At 35.9% G+C, this 14996-nt stretch overlaps 1 pseudogene; it reads left to right on the forward strand.

Moving 5' to 3' along the window:
* The first annotated feature begins 3992 nt into the window (after positions 1 to 3992).
* Positions 3993 to 11704, forward strand: LOC103933588 (annotated as a pseudogene).
* The last annotated feature ends 3292 nt before the right edge of the window (positions 11705 to 14996 follow it).

Consider the following 14996-nt stretch of genomic DNA (forward strand, 5'->3'; position numbering starts at 1 on the left):
ACCCCCGAGTCAGAGGTCCAAGTTACTCCGAGTTGGAAACTCAAAACTCAACCATTTTAGGATCGGTTTGTACGGATAGACTTGTGGGATGAGAGAAGTACAATGGTGGTGGTTTGAGGTCTGACCTATTAGATTTGATGATGGTGTTTGTGTTGCAGAGAGAAGAGAGAGACTCGGCATGAAGGAGAGAAGAAGAAGATAGAAAGAGGGAAAACTTATGATTGGACAGAAATAGGTCTCTGATTAGGTGTGAAGAAATGGGGAAAAATCTAAGTGGTGGTGAAGGTCACAAGACAAATTTTAAAGAGATGAGATGATAAGATTTGGTACAATTTAAAATTACACAATCCGGCTCACCTTATCAAAAACAATAGTTCTAACACTAAATAATTAATACACACATGCACAATTCTACCTATCGTTACAAATCTGATTTGGGTCTAACTCGCGCTCACGCATTCGTAACAACGAGTACTATTTAATTATGATAATAAGAAAAATAAATTAAAGGCTGAATAACTACGTCCACGTTAGGTTCCACTTTGCCAATAAGGGCATAATCGTCATTTTACACACTCGGGAAAGAAATTACATGGAAAATTAGAGACAGGTTGTCATACCGACCCGAAATGTCTACTTGGACTCTGAATGAAGCCGTACTGGCCGACACCCAAAGGGTGATGAAGCCATAAAGTGTAGTGATGTGGAAAATGTGAGTAAATTTAAACCTAAAAGTGCCTAAATGTAAGAATGAGCCAGTGAGCGGGAATGAACGCTCCACACGCAATGTCAGAGCATAAGTAAAGTAAGTATAATGGATTGAGAATTATATCATCGAAGGTAGCCTCCAATACCAAGATTGCCAAGAATCCTTATCGATACGAAAGCTCAGCTACTAAAACTTGGAAGGGCAAAAACAAGGGTGAGTAGGCCTAAAAATAAATTTTTGTAAAAGCCCTTTTGAAAACATAATAACCCCTCATTGTAAAAAAAAAGTATAGTTTTCAAAATATACATGCTACATATAGTATGAAATTACTTAGCGTAGCCTACAATATCTCAAGAATTCGGTACGTCACAATGTTTTTTGTAAATAAACATCTAACGTTCGGTAATCACATAATCTTTCATAAACAAATAGATCATATTGAGTGCTCATCAACATATGCTAACACATGAGTTCATGCAAAGATATTCTGACATGAACAGGACTGGGTGTAATAATGATTTACGTTATTGTACTACAATCAAGTGAAGACTAGCGTTATGCACATCACATACGAGTCCTAATTGCCTATAACAATCTAGGGCAGGGCTGGCACCTACAATGGATCCAAAGTGAGTATGCAGTGTGATGTTAACATACACGTGAAGCCTGGCCTTGGTCCAAGCGAATACTAACACCAATGTAGCACATGATGAGCAGATAATATAAATATGATCGTGCAACGGTAAATCGATAATTCTAGTTGACATAATACTATTCATTAATTTGTTAATCATGGCCCTAACTGAGATCCCAAAATAGTTCGCATACATGTGCATCCCATAAGATTTAACATAATTTCGTAAACTCTGTCATTTCGCTAATTCTTATAAATGATAGTATAATTTAGGTATACCTAGAAAATTCTTTATTAAGTATATATGTGGAAACTAAATAAATATATAATATTCAAAAGCAAAGATCTACTCACAGGTATTCGCGAGATCACATCCGTTCGAGCTAGGAAAACCGGAGCCTTCGATAGAAGTCGCATCTAAGCATAATATTGGGACCTATTAGTAAGAACTCCACTAAAGAAATTAAATTTTAGAAAAAAAGAGTGCAAATTTGGAATCAAGGCATCAAAATATGCTAAGGAGGGTCCCGGGCAAATTTTGTAAAAAGTCAACGATCAACCCTGAAAAGTCAACCAAGATGCCTCAGTGGTCAACTACTTTAAAACTTTGAAATTTCACTAAATGGATGTAAAAAACGGACTTGGGGTATCGAAATTAGCTTACAAGGGTTTCCGAGAAATTTTCGAAGAAGTCAACAAAAGTCAATTAACATTCAACAATTAACTTTAACGATATATTCCCTCCTCAAAAGGAATATTCTATTAAAGTTAACTGAATATTCCTGATCGTTGATTTCTAGAAAAATATGGCCGAAAAGCTTCCACAACTTTGATTAGCCCGATTTCACAACTATTTTCAACACAAAATATATGGATTTGAAGCTCAGAGAGAGAAGAATAATTATATACCAAAATCACATCGAGCCATGGTCGGGGTCGACCTGAAATAGGCCTGCAACTTATGGCATCCCTTGCCGAAAGACTGGGTTTATCTAAATTTATTAGTCACTCACAAAATCCATAACCAAAATTTGGTTACCAAAACATAAGATTTAAATTTTCAATTAAACACCAATTTCTTTTCATCAATTCAATTTCCCAACAAAAGATTAATCTCAATTATGTAAGGCTGCATCTAACCCGTGTTAGACTGCCTACATACCCTTGATGAGAGATCAAGCCTTTCATAGTTCACCTTTCATTTATAATCCATTTCCAAAGACATTCAAGTAATGGAAATAACCAACATTGGCTTTAACAATCGAAACACATCAATTGGATACCAAATTCATATTTGGAATATCAAAATTTGCACAAAATGACAGCATCGGCCCACTGGCCATCGTTGTCGTCGGTGGCAATTTCTGGAGAACGGAAACCCTCAAATTCCGACCAACTCTAAAAATCACCAAATTTTACAGGAAAGTAGGGTTCAATGAGAGGAACAACTTTAATACTTGGGCTGAGGTCCTATTCAGCCGGGAAAGACCTCAAATCGCCCTCGAACCACCGGAAACCCTTAAATTAGGTGTTCTTGATTCGACTCCAAAACAACTCTGACGTCCAAACCAATACATGGGCTTTGTTCTTGGGGTTGAGGGGAGTCTATTGGTGGTGGTTTTCGACAGACTTTGCTTCAAAAACGGCGAATCATCGCCAAGGAACCTTGGCGACTTTGAGGGTTTCATAGTGAAGAGGGACCAAAACTCGTTTATGTTTGGGTGTGATTGATGGATGGATCGATTGGGTTCAAAGAAAGGAGTAATTTGACACCGGCCTTGTCGTCAATGGTGGCCGAAATCGGAAAATCTGGCCGGGTTAGGTCGGCGGGTCATAGGGGATCCGGTTCTCTCTCTTCCCTTTCCCCCTCGTTTCCCCTCATTTCCCCTTCCTAATTCGTCCGTGTCCCTCCCTTTTCTCTCCTTTCTCTTATATCATAGCCGTCCATCTCTTCCCTTTCTCTTCTTTTCTTCTCATCTCAGCTACACACGTGGCATAATCTCAGTGTCCCAAAAATCTGGAGCCTTCTAAATGAGGGCTAAATTACAAAAATATCTTTCTTTATGAAATTACAAAAATATCTTTTTTTATGAAATTACAAAAATATCCCTAACTTTATGCGTTAATAACTCTTTCTTTAAAACTTTGTTTCATGAACGGTTTTAGCCCACGCGCTCGTAAGATCATCCTCTATCCAAAAATGTCAAGAAATTCGATAAAATATATGAGAATAAAATACATCCTCGTATAATTACGTTAAGCCAATTAGGACCATTTTCGTCCTTTCCACTTATCGATATATCCTTCAAATTTGATATCATAATAAAGTTATCTTATGAGCTCTTCTAGTTGTCGGGAATGTCATCCTATATTTTCCGGCGTAGTTTGTTCCTCCTTGTATCTTTGGGTTGTTCAAATTCATTTCGTGTTTTCAGATTTGGTCAACTAAAAGATACCATATCTTTTCTTTATTTATATTTCAATCTGTCTAAGCTGGTCAAGTCACGGACACCTCATAGATTAATAAAAAAATTGACAAAAATATTGCTAAATGAATTCATACTGACTAGTTCTTAATCAAGTGATATTTTTCTTATTAATGTCTAAGTTGAAATACTCTAAAATTTGAATATCTTCTGAAACTTTGTTTCAAAGGTTCCTAGACAAGTACCTCGTGCAGTAACTGCGCAAAGGTGCATACGCACAAACGATGTGGAGAACGTTGGTAGAACAGCTCGGCATCATACACTCTTTGAGATGCTTTGGGAATTTCAGTTTTGGAGATTACTTCAAGGAGGAAGCAATACCTTAGGCATGGGAGCTTTCAACTAAAGAGTATGCAACAAATTTTAATGTCTCCTTACACTGCATATTTTCATTTATTTATTTATTTGTCTAACTATAATTACTTATTTTTTATCCTATTGTGGCATGAAAAATTAAATTATGTGCATGCTGTGTGTGTTTAATTTCTTTCAGATTTGGACTGCCAGCTGAGAGATTATGGGTTAGTGTCTTTGAAGATGACGACGAAGCTTTTGAAATCTGGCATAAAAAGGTTAGCCCAAAGGAGCTATATATTTTACTTTCAGTACAATTTGTATCAACCTTGTTGGTTTGTTGTTTTTGACGCGCTTCTATGTTAAAGTGCTTATGAGCAGAAGTTTTCTAGAGAAACTTTGGAAACGAGCCCGATCTATATTTACTTTTATGTATGATTTGTATGTTAACCTTGTTGGTGAATTGTTTTCTTCTCATACACTCTTTCATTCTTCGTTTTACTTACATGTACATTCTGCTTTGATCTTAAGCTCTGCCTTTCTTTTTCAAGTTAATACGCCGGTTTAATGTGAATAAGATTCTTGATCTTCAGGTGGGTGTTCCGGTTGAGCGTATAAAAAGAATGGGCGAAGATGACAACTTTTGGACTAGTGGAGCCACTGGTCCTTGCGGCCCCTGCTCTGAGGTGTATTTTGATTTCCAACCAGAGAGGGGACATTCAGATGCTGTATGTAATTGGTTTTCAGTAAAATTTTGTTTTCGTTGGAAGGAAAGGTTTAAATTCTGAATTACTTTAAAGGCTTTTTTGTTTACTTACATTTTGGATGAATTTTTTTTTCAGGATCTCAATGATGACACCAGAGTTTTAGGGTTCTACAATCCAGTTTTCATGGAATTCAACAAGAAGGATGATGGTTCACTAGAGCCCTTAAACCAGAAGAATATACATACCGGGCTTGGCCTCGAGCGTATGGCTCGCATCCTTCAGGAGGTTCCAAACTACAATGAAACTGACTTGATCAGACCAATATAGAGAAGACCTCAGAAATTGTAAATGTGTCATATGACACAGCTGATGACTGCTCAAAATTGAATTTCAAAGTAAGCTCACGTGTAAGATGCTGCAATTTCTATTAAATTTGTGTCAATAAACACATCGCCTCTCAAAATAAAATGTGGTTGATCATATAAATTTTTGGTTCAGATTGTAGGAGATCATTTACGCGCAATTGTAAACCTGATATCAGATGGAGTTGTTCCATCAAATACTGGAAGAGGTTATGTCCCTCAATTCCTAATCAGAAGGTCTGTTCACCGTGCTCGGTGGCTTGTTAAAAAGGGGGGTTCTCAGGGCAGCCTCAAAGGAGCAATTTTACCCGCCATTGCAGCAAAAGCAATAGAGATGAGCACCAACATCAATCCGGATGTAAAAGATAGAGCACCCCATAATCTTGAGGAGTTGAAAAGGGAAGAATTTAAATTTGTGAAGACATTGGAGAGAGGAGAAAATTTTCTTGAGCAAATGCTAGTTGAGGCATTATTAAATGCAAGAGAAAGTGGGACTATACCTTGCTTGTCCGGCAAGGATGCTTTTCTTTTGTAAGATACATATGGGTTTCCTGTTGAAATAACAGCAGAAGTGGCTGAAGAACGTGGTGTAAGTATAGATATGAATGGTTTTCATACTGAAATGGAAAACCAACGTCGTCAATCTCAGGCTGCACATACTGATGTCAAACTTTCCATGGGAAATAGTGCTGATCTTACGAAAAATGTTCCTAACGCTGAATTTCTTGGCTACAATACGCTTTCTACAGCAGCAATAGTGGAAGGCCTTATAGTGAATGGGAACAAGGTCATGCAGGTTTCCGAAGGAAGTGATGCTGATATATGGTTGAACCAGACTACATTTTATGCAGAATCAGGTAATCAAATTGGAGATCACGGAACTTTATATATTCCAGAAGGTGAAAACCAACATAAGGTTGTTGTGGAGATAAAAGATGTCCAAAAATTCGGTAACATATTTATTCATAAGGGTACAATCAGAGAGGGAGTTTTACAGGTTGGTGAAGAAGTGGAAGCAACAGTTGATGCAAAACTAAGGCAACATACTAAGGTATACAAGATTTAACACTAGAAATTTCAGTGTATATGGATGTATTACGTGGTATTAAGCAATCAAGTATATAATATCATAACTGTTAAATTAGCTTGCAAACTGAACATTGTTTTGGTATTCTGCAGGTTCATCCTACCGCCACACATTTGCTGCAATCTGCTCTTAAGAAAGTTTTAGGTCATGAAACTTCACAAGTTGGCTCATTGGTGGCTTTTGACCGTTTAAGATTCGATTTCAACTTCTGCCGGCTGCTTACTGACAGTGAGCTTGCTGAAATTGAAAGACTAGTAAATAACTGGGTTGCAGAAGCAATACTGCTTCAAACGAAAGTGATGCCTCTTTCTGAAGCAAAGGGTGCAGGGGCCATTGCAATGTTTGGAGAAAAATATGGTGAAGAGGTACGAGTAGATAGATGTATTCAAAGCATTTGATGAGACATTCTATATATTGCATATTTGATATTTCAAACTAAATTGGTTGATGAGTTTTTCGCTTAAGTGCGGCATGTTGTATTGTAGGTACGTGTTGTAGAGGTTCCTGGTATATCCATGGAATTTTGCGGTGGGACTCATGTGAGCATCACTTCTGAAATATGCGGGTTTAAAATACTTTCTGAACAAGGTAAAGCATCCGGAATCAGGCGCATAGAAGCTGTGGCTGGTGAATCGTTTATGGAATATATCGATTCCAGAGATTATCATATGAAGCAGCTGTGTTCCACCCTTAATGTATGTTTTCTTTTACTGTTCTATGTTCTGTGAAGGGAAATGTTTTTTTTTTTTTCTTTGTTTAGTTTACCATTGTGCATGCAAACAAGGTTTTGACCTTGAGAAAGCAACAAAGTGTTTACTATTGTGTATGTTGCCTTTGTGAAGGTGAAAGCTGAAGAAGCAAAAAATAGGGTAGAAAACCTCTTGGAGGAGTTACAGATGAGCAAAATTGAAGTTTCTACTTTGCGAGAGAAGATATCAGTTCAGAAAGCATCAGTAATGGCAATCAAGGGAATTTCTGCGGGGAGTTCAAAAACAGTCGGGTAACTTATCTGCCTCCTCGTTTACCTTTTTTTTTTTTTTTTTTTTTAAATTAAATTGGAGGGAACCAATTCATGAACCTAGTCTAATTCTAACCCTATACCCCACCCTCCCTCACCGCATCAGTTAACCTTAAGACCATTTGCAACGGTTGGGTTAAAATCTAAATTTTAAATTTTAAATCCCCCAAGGCTTTTTAAATCATTGGGCTAGACTTTGGGTAAACCAAAAACTTGTGTTTTGGGCTAAATTCCGCCCAAAATACTAGCCGAAGTTATGCGGCTGGCTCACCAGTATGCATGAACGTGCCTGCCTGAAGACCATGCTCAGTGCACTAATGAACCCAACTCAAGTGCACGCGACAAAGCTGACAAAGCTATAGTGGGTGGGACCCACCACTGACAACTTTGTCAGCAACCCAAACCAAGCCAAATGGCTAGTTTTGGTTGATCCAACGATCCATATTCAAATTATTATTTTGAAACCTAAATTATAAGTACATCAAACCACTGTGAAATCAATATATGATAAAATCTAATAGTACAAAAAATCTAACAGACCAAAATTAAATCCAACCGCTAAAACAATTAAAAAATCTAACGGCCTGAATGCGCTTACTCTTTAATAAGAAGCGACAAGGGAAGATACAAGAGACCATTTAGTGCAAGAAAGGTTTGATTTTGATGTAATGAGAGAGGACCCAACAAATACACTCCAAATAGAAAGAAGTTCTTCTGTGAGAAGCAATCGAAAATTATAAGAAGGAATGCTACAAAGAATATCTTTAAGGATGATGACCCATCTAATGTCTATTACCCAGGTTTACCATGAAATCCACCACCAAGGCAAGGACCAAGTCAACCAAATGATGATGAATATTATTAGTATTAGTAATTGTTGTAATTTTTATGTGGTGGTTTAATTATCATTCATTAATCTTTATTTAGTGTTTTAATTATCGTTCGTATTAGCAATTGTTGTAGTATTTAGTGCCATGACTTTCATGTTTCCAGAGGTAGGTTTAGTATTTTTCATTATTTATCGGAAATATATTAGGTTGTTCATAAAAATAAATTAGGATCATAAATTTTATTTATTGAAAAGCTACCGAAAAAATTATACTAAAATCATTCTTCAATAATCTCGACCTAACTTTCTAGGCTAAAAATTTGGGAATTTTAACGAAAAGCTCACGGTACTATTCACTTTAACGAAAAACCACATTTTTACACTAAAAAGTCAATCCTGGCATTATTCACTTTATCCTTTATTTTGTTTTTGTCGTTGAAACTCAAAGTTTTCAAACCATTTTCATTAATTTTCCTTAAATATTTAGGTGTAAACCCACACCATTGTACATGGTCTAAGATGGATTTGGATCCTCTCCTGAGCTTATCTATATGGATCCAACGGACTACATAATTCTGACCGTTGATCCAAATCATCATGAATCCAAGTTTCTTTCCCAAATCAAAGTTATTTTCTTAGCTTCTTTTTTTGGTATTTCATTTCCTTCTCTTCACTTCTTTCTCTCTTTCCTGTTCGCCTTCTTTCTCCTAGATGGAATGCTCCTCCGTCTCGAACTTCAGCACCGTGTTCCAAACGCCTAAGTGGTCTATAAGCCCCAAAACCCCCTCAACTGATGTTGAACGCGACTACCTCATTGGCTCCGAGCCTCCGACGACTAGCTACGCCAAGTCACTGACCCACGCTTTCTAATTCGCCATCATGGTTGAAAAAAAAAAAAAAAAAAAACCTCCATTTCCTCTAGCTCGACCGGGGTTTTTAACTATTAAAACAAAAATTAAATACTTGGGTTGTTGCATTTGGATCAAAATTCAAATTTTTGGTCATCAATTATTTGTCTTAAACGCTTCCATGTTAAGAGCATTCTGATACATAGGAATTGTTGTTGTTGAACGCGGACAGCCACATTGGAATTGAAATCTTTTGTGAAGAGCAACCCGTCGAGCAATTCGGCACTTCCAAAGGAAAGAGAAAGAAAAAGGGCCACGATTTGCATATAAAGAACCTTTGGATTCATGACCACATGATTTGGATCAATGGCCACGATTATGTGGTCCGCTGGATCCGCATATATAAGCTCAGGAGAGGATCTTGATCCGTCTAAAACCATCTCAAAAAAAAAAAAGGTCAAATTTTAAACCTAAAATTTAAATTTGAAGGCTTATGTGACACTTTGACATTTTTTAAAGTTTTACTCTCTACCCTATATGTCAAATTTTAAAACATAAAATAAAAATTGATATTTATATTTCATTGCATTGGGAATGAAAGAAAATGAATTAAAAGGCATAAAAATATTTAAGTATTACATTGGTAATGAAAAAATAAAAGAGCAATGCTTTAAATCAATAAAATTTAATAAAAAAACATTTAATAATTTTTTTTTTAAGGCATTGTCAAATTTGGCAATAAGGAAGAGAGATGTCTTTTCATGTCATGCCACATCAGATTTGACTTCTTGGTTAGAAAACATTATTGCTGTCTTTTATTACGGTATTGTTGATTTAAATATTTTGACATCTCATTTGGATATACTTTAAGAGCTTAATTATATCAAGCATATGTATCTTGAGCTTAAAAGTGCATAGTTTTTTTTTCAGATTTTTTTTTTTGCTGATATTGATTGTTTTTGCTTTTTGGGAAAAAAAAATTGTATCATGTCACAGAGTACTAGTTGAGTCCATGGATGATACGGACGCTGATTCGCTGAAAAAAGCCGCGGAATATCTTGTTGATACATTGGGAGATCCAGCGGCTGTGATTCTAGGCTCTTGTCGAGGGAATGAGAAGGTGAGTTTGGTTGCTGCATTCACCCCAGGGGTTGTCCAGTTGGGAATGCATGCAGGGAAGTTCATAGGGCCTATTGCTGAGTTTGTTACATATGTATTTACACATAAAACATCAACTATTTCGTATATTCATATAAAATATGTAAATTAATTAATAAAATCTTGTAAAGGTGTGGTTGGCTTGGCACACTCGTTCATTGAAGTTTTATATATGTATATTTCTGTCCTTTATTGGCTATTAATTATTCTCTTAAAACAATGTATATAATTATGGGGTTCTCCATTTTCAAATCAAATCTCTTCCCAATCCTCCCATTTTATGGTGGATTGTCTCGTATCCAGAATTTTGGCAAATGCGCATAGTCCATACGGCATGACTTGACTTTGACTTAATTTCATATTAATTTTTAGGATAAATTAGATAAAACTACTTCAATTATCGGTGAAACCATAATTTCATACCTCTCAAGTTTTAAACATTGTAATGAATTCATTGTAATGTCAGACATTAGTTAAATTTTTCGTTAATTTAACTGTTGTTAAATGATGATGAAGGAGGAATGGAGCCCACTCATTTGCCATCCTGAATAAAAAAATTAATTAATTAATTAATAATAAATTACTAATTCTTAGAATCTTATTTAACAAAATAAATAAAATAATTAAAAAAAAAAAACTCTCTTCATTTCCCTAGAAATCGTCTCCTCCCCCACCTCGCTCCTCTGTCCCCCTTCTTCCTCATTCGTCCCCTTCACTTCCTCATCCGTCCCCCTCACTCCCTCGTCCTCCTTCGCCCCCCTTGTTCCTCGTCCACCCGCCGCCATCGAGTCCACCGATTCGGACCAACCAGTTCGTCATATCAGATCGGCACATATTCAATCTGTTCGACGGGAAAGATCCGGTGTTTTGACTCCCTCCCTGGTTCTTGTGGAGGTTGCAACACAATGATCTGGCTACGACGTCGGCGAGGACATACATGTCCTCTTCGGCATCAAAATCGGTCCGCTTTTCTTTGAAACGGCAGTGGATCGATTCGAATGATGGTTGGGAGAAATCGAATGGTGGTTGATGGAGAAGCGAACCGACGGAGACGGAAATGAGAAGGTGTAGAGGTTGACACGCATCGGGAAAGCGAATCTGTAGAAGTGGTGATCTTGGTATGAACCCAGAAAATGGGAAAAAGAAAGGAAAAAAGGGGAAAGAAAAAGAAAAAAATTGGACTGTAATGAACTTCCATTCTTCAATTATTATTATGGAGGATTTCGAAAATCCAGAGCTCTGGGCGAATTTTCAAATGGCCACTTCTTGAATTTTTGAAATTTTAATTTATGTAATTTATAAAAAAAAAAATTCTAATTTCTTGAATTTTCTGGGTTTGCATTTGTGTTTTTCGTTTTGGGTTTTGTTTTTGTTGGGTTCGTTTTGGCTTTCTGGAACTCTCCCTTTGCAATTTTGTTTGGTGGTTTTTCTTAGAAAAATGGTGAAGAACAAGAAATTGAAGAAATGGCTGTGGGGCGAAAGCCCCAGTCGGTGATGGGATTTGAAGAGAGGCAAAATGATAAGGGGATGGTTTCTAATGCTCAGTTTTGCGAAATCTTAGTGAACTTATGATGAAGAAATCAAATTAGTTTTATGTAAAGACTGTTGGAGCAAGATGAATTGGGTCTGGTTTTGGTTTGCCATCAGGGCCCACTTATATGGGGTCTGGTTTTGGTTTGCCATCGAAACCCACTTATCTGGGGTCTGGTTTTGGTTTGCCATCGAAACCCACCTGCGTTTTGCGATCGGCGGTGTATCAGTTGTTCCCGGAGGAGGTTGAAAATTAGCTGTGTTTAAGGAGGACGAGGAACAAGGGGAGCGGAGGAAGGAGTGATGGGAGGAGGAACGGGGACGATTTCCAGGGAACGAGGAGCGGTGCTCAATTTGTCCAGGTGCGGTGGAGAGAGGGCGTTGAGGGAGGTGGAGAATGGCAGCGGGGAAGAAGGGGTGGGTGGGATCTGGGTTTGGGGTGTTTCTGGTTTTGGGTTTGGGGAAGACGGGAGCGGGAAGAAAGGGCGAAGGGTATATGGGGTGGGTCCCCATGCAAAAAAAAAAAGATTATATTTTTTAATTTTTAATATTTAATTAATTTTTTAATAGAAAGGAGACTCCGTCTCAAATCACGTAACTGATTCAATAATTTTTTTTTAAAGATGAGATATAAAATTATGACTGATTCAATAATTAAGATAATTTTATATAATTTATCCTAATTTTTTATACGAATGAAAGTAATATATATATATAGGTCCAAAAAAATAATAATAATAATAATTTTATATGTGTTGCAGTCATATTTAGAATAGGAATGTGATTGTGTAAATCTTATGAGATATGGAAAAGTATCTTATATTTCTATTAGGACTAGATTACCTATTAAATGTTGTAATCCCAAAAGGAAAGGTTTTTACCTATCCTACTACTATAAATAAAGGCACAATAAGGTGAATCAGACACACCTTACAATTAAGACACACCTCACAATTAAATCAGTTTCTCTTCTTTCTTATTGTGGCCGGCTCCCTTCTCTCTATCTAAACCCTAGATCGTTCAATTAAATAGGCCGACAACAATATAGACCTAAATCGTATATTTTTATAGGTTTAATTTTCTTACAACAATTTGATAACATTTGATTCAACATTTTCCGTCGCATTGTAAATATAAAACCCGCCCATGTAATATGGAAATCTGCTTGGTTTTCTTCACATGATTTGTGATATTCCGAAGTTGTACCCAAAAATTAGAAGCACCATTTTCTTTCATTTCAAGGTAAATTAAACACTGTTTGGTAACTTACAAGTTATTACAAGATACGAATCATATTATTTTTATAAAATTCACGGTGTGAGACGTGCAAAAGCAACTTGTTTTACCAAAAAAAAAAAGAAGGGTTTTTAAACAGACTAACTACAATTAATCGGTAAGAAAAATTGAACCGCTACATATACAGAGTCATTCTAGTTAGAAGCACCATTCTCATGCAGCTGGGAGCAAATATAGCCTTGATGTGATGATTGACATTGTAGTAGCATACAGCCAGAGTACTGGTGGAGCCATGTTAAGGGGTATCTGGGCTATAATCGGTGAAAAAGAAAAATAAAATTTGACCTGTAATTTTTATTAATTTTTTAATGTAGCCTATTATATATTTTTCACTAGTCCGAATTCTCTTACACTATGTTTGGGTGAAGAAATTTAAGATTACTAAAGAATTTAAAAATAACGGAAATTGAAATGACGAGATTTTATTTTCTAGAATTTGTAAATTTTCTTGTTTGGTTAACCTAAAAGAACAATGGAATTGAATACGGAATTTGTTATTTTTAAACTCTCAATCATAGAAATTGAGAAATGACACCTATTTACATGGAATTTGAACTTGGGATTTGGAGGTCCCAAATTCCAAGTTTTTTTTCCATTCGGAAATTCTAAATTTCTATGTTTATGAATCCAAACAAGAGAATTAGTGCTTGTTAATTTATAAATTATGACTTTTACCAAAATTCCATGTTTATTTTCTTCATCCAAACATAGTGTTAGTTCAATTAGATTAAATTATATATTTTTCACTAATCCAAATTCTCTTGGCTCACCTTGTGAATTTTTTTTTAGGCTAACTGATACTGTGAAGAATATAGTATCAATTTTCTTTGTTTATAATGATTTAAATCTTTAAGCTAACCTATCCGATGAAAAATTACGAGCTCAGCCAGAGAGAGCCCATCGTTGTAGCCTGGTAGGTGACGATGAATGATGATGAAAAATGAAGCTGTTTCTTGAAAAGGATGGTCTCAAATGAATACTCGCAAGCTTTTGACTTTGAAGAATGAAAAAGAAAACAGTGAAAGGCCAGTAATGCAAAACAAAAGAAACGTTGTAGTTAGCAACTTAATTAGCATTTTCAATCCTTGAAATTTGAAATTGAACCGTCATTTAATATAATCTATTTAATGTTAAAATAAGTATATTTATAATATATATTTATCATTTACTTATATTAGTGCATACGAATTAAAAACTCTATGCACAAGACGGGGAACAACAGAAAAGTAATGAATAATTTATTCATAACTTTTGTAAATTTTATATAGATTTTAAAGGAGTTTTTGAAGCTTTGGTATTATAATTCCTTCGTATCCATACATTGCTTCGTCCCTAACTACGTGACCATGTCACAATGCGATGAAATAATTTCTTTAAAACTTGTTAAGACATATCACACTCATTAATGCATCATGTTATTCTCAGTTTTCATCATCATCAAATCAATTAATCTACAAGAAAGTGGTCCGTTAATTCCATTTGCTATATATTATTATATACATGAGTTAATATATGAGCTGTGATAGACTTGGCAACATTCATTTCTTGCTGGACAAGTGGGAGTTGCTTAGGCCTAAATTTGTTCTTATCTTTCTCCACTCACTCTAAAGGAATCAAAATCATCATATTCACCAAACCTTTATCTTCTCACACGTTTCTTTCCTTTATGTTCTTCCATTTCCTTTTTCTCCTTTTTTTTTTCTTTTGGATAAAATTTCCTTTTTATTTCTTTATTTGGGGGCCATGCATGCGCATAAGCATTTCTATGATCACAAAGACAATGCCAAGCTTCCTCTCTCAATTACATCAACTTCTTGTTTCATTTGAGTCATTTGAATTCCAAAAATAGACCCCAAGATGTTATAAAACCCAAAAAAAACAAATTTATAAAAATGACACAAAATGCCTCAAACATGAGAAAATATTGTGTGCCACAACATGCACACAATCGACGACTTTATCTCTCGTCGCGTGTATACTCTCTTCACATTTATTCCTAAACTCTATGCAAATCCAGGTGCAAGAAACTAATATATAT

Source organism: the organism of the source record quoted next, unplaced genomic scaffold, assembly GCF_019419815.1.
Source record: "Pyrus x bretschneideri cultivar Hongxiangsu unplaced genomic scaffold, Pyrus_bretschneideri_v1 Contig7, whole genome shotgun sequence".
NCBI lineage: Eukaryota > Viridiplantae > Streptophyta > Magnoliopsida > Rosales > Rosaceae > Pyrus > Pyrus x bretschneideri.